The sequence below is a fragment of the Strongylocentrotus purpuratus genome, unplaced genomic scaffold (genome assembly GCF_000002235.5).
Source record: "Strongylocentrotus purpuratus isolate Spur 01 unplaced genomic scaffold, Spur_5.0 spur5_scaffold_21, whole genome shotgun sequence".
Classification (NCBI taxonomy): Eukaryota; Metazoa; Echinodermata; class Echinoidea; order Camarodonta; family Strongylocentrotidae; genus Strongylocentrotus; species Strongylocentrotus purpuratus.
Window position 1 is genome coordinate 41,900,817 of NW_022145607.1, and position 10,549 is coordinate 41,911,365.

A 10,549-nucleotide genomic window follows, 5' to 3' on the forward strand; every position below is an offset into this window, starting at 1 on the left:
AGTTTTTTGTTAGTCACGGTACCCTCTTAAGAAATGAAAAGTTTCTCCCAAATCCCAAAGTCTTTACAGACTATTAATTTGTCATGACTCTGGCTCTCGTCAAGTACTATGCACACACGTATGGGCACATTTAAGAATAAAAAGACATTTTCAAACTGGTAAAAAAATAGTTTGTAATCCACACACTAGAAACTATTTAAAGTACTGTATGCGGGCACCTTGCCGCCGAATGTACATAAATAAAAAGTGATATATTCGGTCATGACCTTGATACACTAATATGAAGATATTCGGGCCTCTCGTTGCCCTTATTTGCCGAGGAAGGAAGACACTTTAGTATCTTCCAAATTTTATTGTCTCTTGTAATTACATATTTTAACCGTTTCTGGTATTTGATTTTTTTTTACAAAATCAACGTTTTCCAAATCATTCTCTTGCGGCACCCCGGTTGAAAAACGCTGTGCTGGAGTTACAAAATCAAATGAGATGAATTACCAGAGAGCGGATATTTATTTTCTTTTGACATGGCACCGTACATATAACTTGAAGGCAATTTCTTTTTCAAAATAATTTTATCGTACACGAAAACATATTATACTTCAACAGAAATAAATAAATAACGTGAAGAAAACCTTAATCATGGATCACGGCATGGATGAGGGCCCATTATACATACAAAGAAAAATACACGATCAGCTGATGAAAAAGTTACAGAAGATGCATAAAGGAAATCTTACATCCTAATTTCTTTGTTGTGCCATTGATGGTGAGAGAGGCTGTAACGCGTACTCATCTGCGCGCAATGTATTGTTTAATTTCTAAAAAATGTAATTTCTGTTCTTTACTCGGCAGCAAAACTACAGCGGAATTGGGCAACCTCCACCCCCCCCCCACATATCTAATTGAATAATTTGAAAAGACTGAAATGAAGGTTTATGCAATTTTCTGTAAATAGCAATTTGGAGAGAAGCTTGCGTTATACGTCACAGTCTTATACATTCCTCGGGAATGATTGTCATTGGGGGTAGTTGTCCTCCAGGGGTTATTGTCCTCGGGGGGGGGGGGGGGGGAGTTGCCGTCGAAGGGGGAGGGGTAGTTGTCCTCGGGGGTAGTTGTCCTCGAGGGTAATAACAATAATAATAATAATAAATAATAACGTTTTATTTACCCAGGGTAGCCACTTCAGTTATGAAACTGCTCTTCCAGCGGGCCCTGCATAACATAACATAATTATTACTACCCTTCTCCAATCTAATATGCTGAGCGCCTAGCTAGAAGGCAGAAGGTCCCATTGTTATAAGTCTTTGGTATGACTTGGCCGGGGTTCGAACCCACGACCTTCCGTACATGAGACGGGCGCTCTAACCACTGAGCCACCAGGCCCAGTAGTGTCCATGGGGGGTAATTGTCCTCGGGGGTAGTTGTCCTCGGGGGGTAATTGTCCTCGGGGGGTAATTGTCCTCGGGGGTAGTTGTCCTCGGGGGGTAGTTGTCCTCGGGGGGTAGTTGTCCTCGGGGGGTAGTTGTCCTCGGGGGGGGGTAATTGTCCCCGGGGGGTAGTTGTCCTCGGGGGTAATTCTCCGGGGGGTAATTTTCCGGGGGGTAATTGTCCTTGGGGGGTAATTGTCCTCGGGGGGTAATTCTCCGGGGGGTAATATTCCGGGGGGGAATTGTCCTTGGGGGGTAATTGTCCTCGGGGGGTAATTCTCCGGGGGGTAATTTTCCGGGGGGTAATCGTCCTACGGGGGTAGTTTTCCGGGGGGTAATTTTCCGGGGGGTGATTGCCCAGGGGGTAATTGTCCTGATACGTCGGTATGCAATGATTAAATATATTTGCCAATATAATTTTAATGACGATCAGTCAGTTTTTGTTTCGTACTATTTTTTTTTTTTTCTTTTCGTTAAAACAAAAAATATTGATTATACAGTGCGTGTAATATAAGTATACCCAGCGTCGGTAGCTTATAATCAAAGCATAAGAATGAATGCAGCTTTAATGAATAGTGGTGGTTATTTTACCTGACTGCTAAGAAAGCAGAAATGCTTCTAAATAAGCAACCAGACGGTCGACGGCTTTAGGTCCTCTCCGAGGGACCTGGTAATGAGGATTAATGCCTTTAATACCAAAGGGCACTAGCACATCGAATTGGTTTCGAACCCGGGTCACCGGATTACGAGACTGAGCTATCGCGCCTAAAATATATTTAATGTTAAGGAGTAACCAATTTTCTGTCTAGTGATACCCGCGTTCATATTTTGTTCTGCTATGGATGACTGAGCACCAGAGTTTTTGAAAAGAGCTGTATACATCCTTGTACAAAGTTTTGGCTGATGTACCCAGTGTTTTTCAGGCCATATAATATTATGGATGAGCTACTTTGGTCTAAATTCATTTTAAAATTCAACTGCTGCTCCATGCTTCAGTGCTTCATTGCTTGAAGTGATTCAATTTATCTAATCTTCCCCAGGACCTTGTTTCAATCTACAAGATAAACATACATTATATCAAACAGCCTACAAACTTCTTGCCATACGCCTTAAGTTTCTCTGATCACTTCATTGCACATTTTGCATGCATAAGGGGCGTATAACTTATTCATCTCGAATAGAACCGAATATATTGGCAGTATTCCTTCAATAAAAGATATTAGCTTCCCAATTTAACGTTGTCCATTTTGAATAACTCAATGAAAAGGCAAGCAAGGGAAGCGAGAGATGCTTGTAAATGAGCCTTTTCTGAAGGAAGTCTGATTTGACATTTCACTTTTAAAAAAGGCACAAATCAATGCAAATAAGTAAGCAAACTTTTCGAACTGAAGTAGAAACGCGTAAAGGTTTTTGACCCACATTCATTGGTTCAGCCCAAACTTGGTGCATCAGGATTTTGACAATACTTTTTGAAAACGCTGCTGCCCAGTCATCCGTTTAAGCAGAGTTATGAAAAAGAAAAAATGAGGTATCAGTAAACAAGTTATTAGTTACTCTTTAGAATGAAATAATTATAACCAAAGTTTCATATACGAATCTACCAAAGTTGGGTATACTTTTTTAAAATACGTACTGTAGTTTTATGAATAGGGGAGATGGATAATGGAAAGATAAATTAGGATAAAGGGATATGGGGAGGGAGGGAAAGATATTTATATAATATATATATAGAGAGAGAGAGAGAGAGGCTGATAGAGAGAGAGGGGAGAGAGAGAGAGGCTGATATAGAGAGAATGAGAGAGAGAGAAATATAGAAAGAGAGAGAGGCTGAGAGAGAGAGAGATAGAGATAGAGAGATAGAGAGAGATAAAGAGAGCGAGAGAGAGAGAGGGGGGGGGGTGGCGGGAAAATGTTGAGTGGAAAATAGAACACGGGGCATGTATTATCGAAGTATCTCGTGCAGGTCGTGCTTGACGGCGTTTTATACCCATGACTTTAATTTTCAACTCTGAAGTTCGTTATTACCAATGTCTGTATCTCAAAGTGATTGATGATTTCTTCCCGGGATTCAAGTTCACTGCTCTTCACCTAACCTCAGCTGTCCAGATTGCGGACCACACGATCAGTATACCCAGGGGGTGTTTCACAAAGACTAAGATCGAATTTAAGTTGGACTTAACTATGGCAGGCCGTTCATGCATGCACTGTTTGCCCTCACCAATCTTTTACTGACATTGGTCTCTCAAGGGACGTACAAATCATTGTCGCAAATCTACTGGTTCTTTTTTTGTTGATAATTTATTATTGAAGGAAAAAATATTATCTAAAGATCATAACGGTGAGAGCTAACAGTGACATGAACGGCCTGCCATAGCTAAGTCTAATTTAAAGTCGATCTTAGTCTTTGTGAAACACTCCCCTGATCCCTTTGTCTTCATTGATGCATCAGTTCAAACCAGTTCGATTTGTATTGGTGTCGAGGTCTAGCGGATGTATCTCTGGGCTCTGGATCACTAGGTTCGGAGTTCGAATCCCAGTCACGGCTCTAACGCCCTCTGGCAAGAGATTAAACTTTAGCTTACCTTTAGTAGGGGTAATAACAGATTAAGCTCTATATTACTAACTTTAATGACTGTGATGACTATTATTTCCCGAAAAGACCCCGATGAGGAACCGACTCGTCTCTTCCAGTGATTGAGTGGAAGGCTGAAGATTTTATATTAAAAAAAACAAACAGTAAACTCCATATCGGATATTCATGACCTCAGTCTAATACAATTTACATTGTCAGTATTTCTAGTAAAATTTTATTGCAGTTTCTTCAAATTCCAGTCGTGTACGCTAGACTTAACTCTGTTTCAAATTTCTGAAATATACCTTTAGCGATTTGAATGACATTCATTGAATTGTGACAAAAGTAGTTTTCATTTTCTGTATAACTTTTTGTTATTAGGAGAAAGCACATGTAGTGAATTATATTGGAGATGTCATTGTGTTTAGCGTTTAAGCGGCTCCATGCTATATACGTAGCGTGTATTTCACTACATCTGTAGATCTATAACAAATTAAAATATAAGGAAAACAAATAAATAAAGAAAGAATGGATGGAAGAAAGAAAGAAGAAAAAAAACACATTAAGTTACTAGTATAATTACACATGTATAACGGCAATGGTTTAGGTCTAGCATTGGCCCACTCAAGTTAAAAATATTCAGTATTATATCAGCAGAAATATTCATTCTCGGTGCAAATACATACGTTAACAATAGAGTATGATTGCTTTATCATATCTATTGAATATTGTATCCGATAAATCGTTTGATAGGTTGAGGGGATTTGTTTGTGATTTGCTAAATCTCTAATTGAATTGTGATACTGAGCACAAATCTCTCTAATGCCTTACGTGACACTAATTTACCCCATAGGTCGAAATAAATGATCACATATTCTTCAAATTGGCAACACAATTATTGTGTTATACAGTAGGCTTGCGGGTGTACCACGTGAGAGAGAGAGAGAGAGAGAGAGAGAGAGAGAGAGAGAAGATTGAGGAGTCCTGAAAAGACTAGTCCTGAATATTTTGTTCCCTTTATTGCTACATTTTTAGATAACATTGTAATGTCTCTGAAAAAACATACATGGGTAAAAAAAAATAATTAAAAAGGTGTCGATAAATTGAAAAGATTACAAATTAATACATAACACATAATAATCATTTTGAACCTTTCAACATGTTGCCAATTTAAGAATTGTAATGCTTATTTTCTTTTATAATTCCTGGTATATGAATCTGAAAGTTATTGAGCCGAACCACAGAATGTGGAATGACTGCATGGAAAGGCATCATTATATGAGATTCACAGATCCAATATAGTTCAATTTAGGTGAGTTTAAATCGGGTAAATCAAAAGTGATTGGTGCCCAAGGATTATTACATTAAAGGAGGGAATAGTTTTCACGCAGGCCACCAGTTGGTCGTACATCATTCTACCTTAAAAAAAAAAGTTTTTGAGTCATAAGTAACCCCTTTGAATACAAAAATATAAGAAGCTATGATGATATTCTGGGTTTATATAGCGTTCGATAATTTGACGATGTCAACGCGCTTTACATTTATTTAAGAAATGAAATAATGATGATGATACAAGTTGCAAATCCATTAGTGATTGAGGAAAGGAGAACGACTTGAAATTATTAATATACATTATAGCATTTGAACCTTTGTCATTTTTAATTAACTTTTATCAGTAAATTAATCAGTACATGTAACCTTGTTACGAAGATGAAGTTCGATTCTTCATTTGAAAAGAATAAACACGGCAGACCTTTAAAAAAGAAAAACACGAGAAAATTATGAATCAATGAAACAGCATACCTTTGATTTGGGTGTTGGGCCTTACATAAAGTGGTGAAAAAACACGACATCTTGCCATGTTTAGAAAATAGAACAACATATTTCTTGCCCCAAGTGGTGTTGCTTGAATCGAGCAGTAACAATCGATATGTACATGGTTAATTTATAAGTCAACTTTAAAAACGGACCCCTTCCTCAATAGGCGTACTACTAAATCCCCCTGATGCGTACATTACGGCCCTCATCTCTGTTTTTGAACAAGTACAGTAAGTTGTTGCCATGGTTAAAAGAAAAAATGCGAACTTTTACTGAGCCATACCCTAATCCAGGCTCTCCGATACAAAATGAAATGAGAATTTTCAATTATTTTAAAGTATTTTATCTCTCACTCTCATCCTTCCATAACGCTTTAACTGATAAGAGCACTGATAATACATTCATTTTGTTTGGGGATAAAATGAAATATGGATTGAGGAATTACGGTATTATTGTATTAGTAAGAAATAATGGTTAAATGGTTTACTCTAAATTGGATTTTAGCGGTATATGATTGATGCATAATGACTTTGAAAAATATGGGGGAAGGTCTTAAAAACAAAGAAAACATTACATTCTAAAGGGCGTTTGAACTGCGTGTTGCTGTAAAGCAAAGAGAACGAGGGAACTAGAATGATGCAAGTGCGCACGAAGCAACAATTTGGGAAAATTGTAGTCACTTTACATAAATTGGGGTATTCAAATAGGTGATTTTGTAATGTAGCTTGGGCGTGTTTTCAGACAACATTACTCTCCAGTTTATTCAAATATACAACATGACGGAAATGCATAGTATCAAAATCATATTTTGGGTCTTGTTTAAAGGACGTTCCGCGAAAAGCACAAACAAACAAACGTAACATACTAAACATCGGAAACCTGAAGATTTATTAAGGATTGATTACCGGGTGATTTTTTGTTTGTTTATTTTGATTTGCGGATCTCTTCCGCTTCCATTGATGCTGGTGATTATATTAGGGTTGTGCGTAATTTATTGTCAAAATTCGCAATTACATGCTTTTTAATACTAGTGTTTGAGTCATAAGCAACCACTTTGAAAAAAATGTAAGAAAAAAGAATGATATTCCGGGTTTATATAGCGCTCGATAAATCGACGATGTCAAGGCGGAGTACAGTTATTCAAGATATGAAATAATGATGATGATGATACAAGTTGCAAATCCATTAGTGATTGAGGAAAGGAGAACTACTTGAAATTATTAATTACATTATAGCATTTATACAGTAGGTTTGCGGGTGCACCATGTGTGAGAGAGAGAGAGGGGGTTGAGGAGTCCTGAAAAGGACTCTGACTTGGTAATCTTTCTTGGGGTGTGGTAGTCCTGAAAAGGACTGTTTGTTATCTTTATTAGCATATAGTTCTAAGGAGAACTATAGCGCTTGGAGAGGATGAGTGGCTCAACGTTTCGAACAGGTTGACTATCCGTCGTCAAGCAGCATTATAGCATTTGAACCTTTGTCAATTTTAATTAACTTATCAGTATGTAAACTTGTTACGAAGATCAAGATCAATTCTTCATTTGAAAAGAATGAACACGGCAGACATTTAAAAAAGAAAAACATAAGAAAATTATGATTCAATGAATCATAAAGTGGTGAAAAGTGGTGAAAAAACACGACATCTTGTCATTTTTAGAAATAGAAACAATATATTTCTTGCCCCACGTCGAGTTGCTTAAATCGAGGAGTAAAAAATCAATATGTACATGGTTCATTTATAAGTGAACTTTAAAAAAGGACCCCTTCCTCAATATGCGTACTACTAAATACCCCTCATGCGTACATTACGGCCCTCATCTCTGTTTTTGAACAAGTACAGTAAGTTGTTGCCATAAGTTGAGCCTTACCCTAATCCAGGCTCTCCGGTACAAAATAAAATGAGAATTTTCAATTATTTTAAAGTAGTTTATCTCTCTCTTTCATCCTTCCATAACGCCTTATCTGATAAGAACACGGATAACATATTTATTTTGTTAGGAGATAAAATGAAATATGGATTGAGTAAGAAATAATGGTTAAATGGTTTACTCTAAATTGGATTTTAGCGGTATTTGATTGATGCATAATGACTTTGAAAAAATATGGGTGAAGGAATTAAAAACAAAGAAAACATTACATTCTAAAGGGCGTTTGAACTGCGTGTTGCTGTAAAGCAAAGAGAACGAGGGAACTAGAATGATGCAAGTGCGCACGAAGCAACAATTTGTGATAATTGTAGTCACTTTACATAAATTGGGGTATTCAAATAGGTGATTTTGTAATGGAGCTGTGGCGTGTTTTCAGACAACATATTACTCCCCAGTTTATTCAAATATACAACATGACGGAAATATATAATAATTCGGGATTTTAATTAAAAAAATAAACAACAACATGATTTTTTATTTTGTTTAAAGACCGTCAATACTACTGAGCTAGAAGAGATTAGACCACACAGCGAGGTCACTGACAGGTGGCTATCTCATTAACTCAGCTCTCAACTAACATACGAAAAAGAGGATCATGGGGGACCAACAGGCACCGATTGGGGAAGTTTTCTATATAGAGGGAGCAAGTAGCTACAAGTAGGACAGTGGGGCTTTAAGAAGGACATACAATATACGGAAAGTGCATATCGAAATTGTATTTGAGTCTTTTATAAATCCTCAAAGGACATTCCGAGTAAAGCACACAAAAATAAAAACAAAACAAAACAAAAACGAAACGTAATAAACATCGGAACCTGAAGATTTATTAAGGATTGATTACCGGGTGATTTTTTGTTTGTTTATTTTGATTTGCGGATCTCTTCCGCCGGCTCTTCCGCTTCAATTGATGATGATGATTGTTTCAGGGTTGTGCGTAATTTATTGTCAAAATTCGCAATTACATACTACCGAGATTATACTTGAGCTGAATGGTAATATAATCCGCGTTCAGTGTGAACCACTTATGGTAAGAAATTATCAATGCTTTTGATTGCCTTGCCGAGAGAATTCAATGAATGTTTAGTTTTTGGCAGATGAAATAAATTAAATAGAATCAAACTCCTTAACTTGAATCATCAGATCGGGTTACCCGACCTTTTATGAAAACATGGGTCCGTTTGATTCACGAATTGTCAGGGGTGATATTTGTGAAATAAACCTCTCTCATCTACAAATGGTCTGGTTCAATTTACCCGACACTTTGTGTCATTGTGAGAATCCAAAGGCAAATCAACGAAAGGTCACGAAAGGTCGTAGGGAGGGGCGGGGTGGGAGGGGGGGGGGAGCTGCTGAACTCCCATCGCAGTGATCAATAAAAGCTCGCATTTGCTGTAAGAACTCAACAAATTCCCCAAAGAGAATTAAATGCAGACTAAATCTCAACATAATGATCGAGGCAGATGCATTGTCCTCCCTCAGCAGAACACACATACCTATTCTCCCTAATGAGTTTATAATCGGCGTGTTCTCTTCCCAGATTTGGTTTCCATATTACATTGGTCGAATTTGATACGGCATTTAGCATGGTTTAATCAAGAGCAAAGCTTTTGACATTTTCGGAATCCTCTTCGATTTGGATCGGTTAGATTATATTTGATGAAACAGAAATTGATAAAGTGATTCCGCGGATGTGTTGGTATCGGGTAATAACAATCTGGTGCAATTAAAAAAAAAATATGTAAATTACAATTTTGCAGTGTGAATGAATGCGGAGATGAAAATATAGAGGCGGGGATATAAACCAAGGAAAGAGAATGTAATATTAGTATTGAGACCACCCCCCCCCCCCCGACCAAGAGAGAGTGCGGGGAGGGAGAGAGAGATAGAGAGAGAGAGAGAAAGAGAGAGAGAGAGAGAGAGAGAGAGAGAGAGAGAGAGGGAGGGAGAGAGAGAGAGAGAGAGAGAGAGAGAGGGGGGGGGGATCCCAGTGAATTAAGAAGTGTCGGATATAGAATCAAGGGTGTGTCCGAGTGAAGAAAGGTTTGGAATTCAAGGTGAAATGATATAGCGAGAGTAATCATAAACCTTTCTAAAGATACCTCGCCTATAACAAGATAAAACAACACGTGTAATGCTATGCAGAGGGCGACGCCCCCCCCCTCACTCCGGGAACGGAGGGACCGCGTGCGTGTTCCCAAAATCTCCGGCTCGTAACAAAAGATAAAGGTCTGACTTATGCTGACAAAGGGGGGGGGGGCGGTTGGGGGTGCTGGGAACACGCATATGCGTACGCATAGGCGCATCCAATACATGGATAAGTTCATTTGGGCTGACTGGTATTAACAGAATGGAGCTATAATGGTATTAATACACAGCAGTGAGGGCATTAGTAAGAATTACCCATACAAGGTACATCTGGAACAGTCTAACAGGCCCGAGGCGGTAGCCGAGGGTGTTTATATTGTTTTGAAGGTACCGAGTGTGGGTAATTTTACTAATGCCAGATCAAAATGATGTGTATTATTTGTTTTATAAGATGATGTTTTATTTGTTTTATAAAATTATGTTTTATAACATTATTTTACTAATGACAGGTCATTAGTAAAATTACATGTCATGCAAAATAATTGTCAGGTCACGTGTACACTCTCAATCAATCATTTGATTAGGATCCGCTTCATCATGTTATAAAAGTAATGAACGTAACATGACAAAGAAACAGAGATAGAAAAAAGCCTTGATCACCAATATCTGGAACAGACAAGGCACCTCGTAGCGTAATTTTATTAAACTTTAACTGAAAA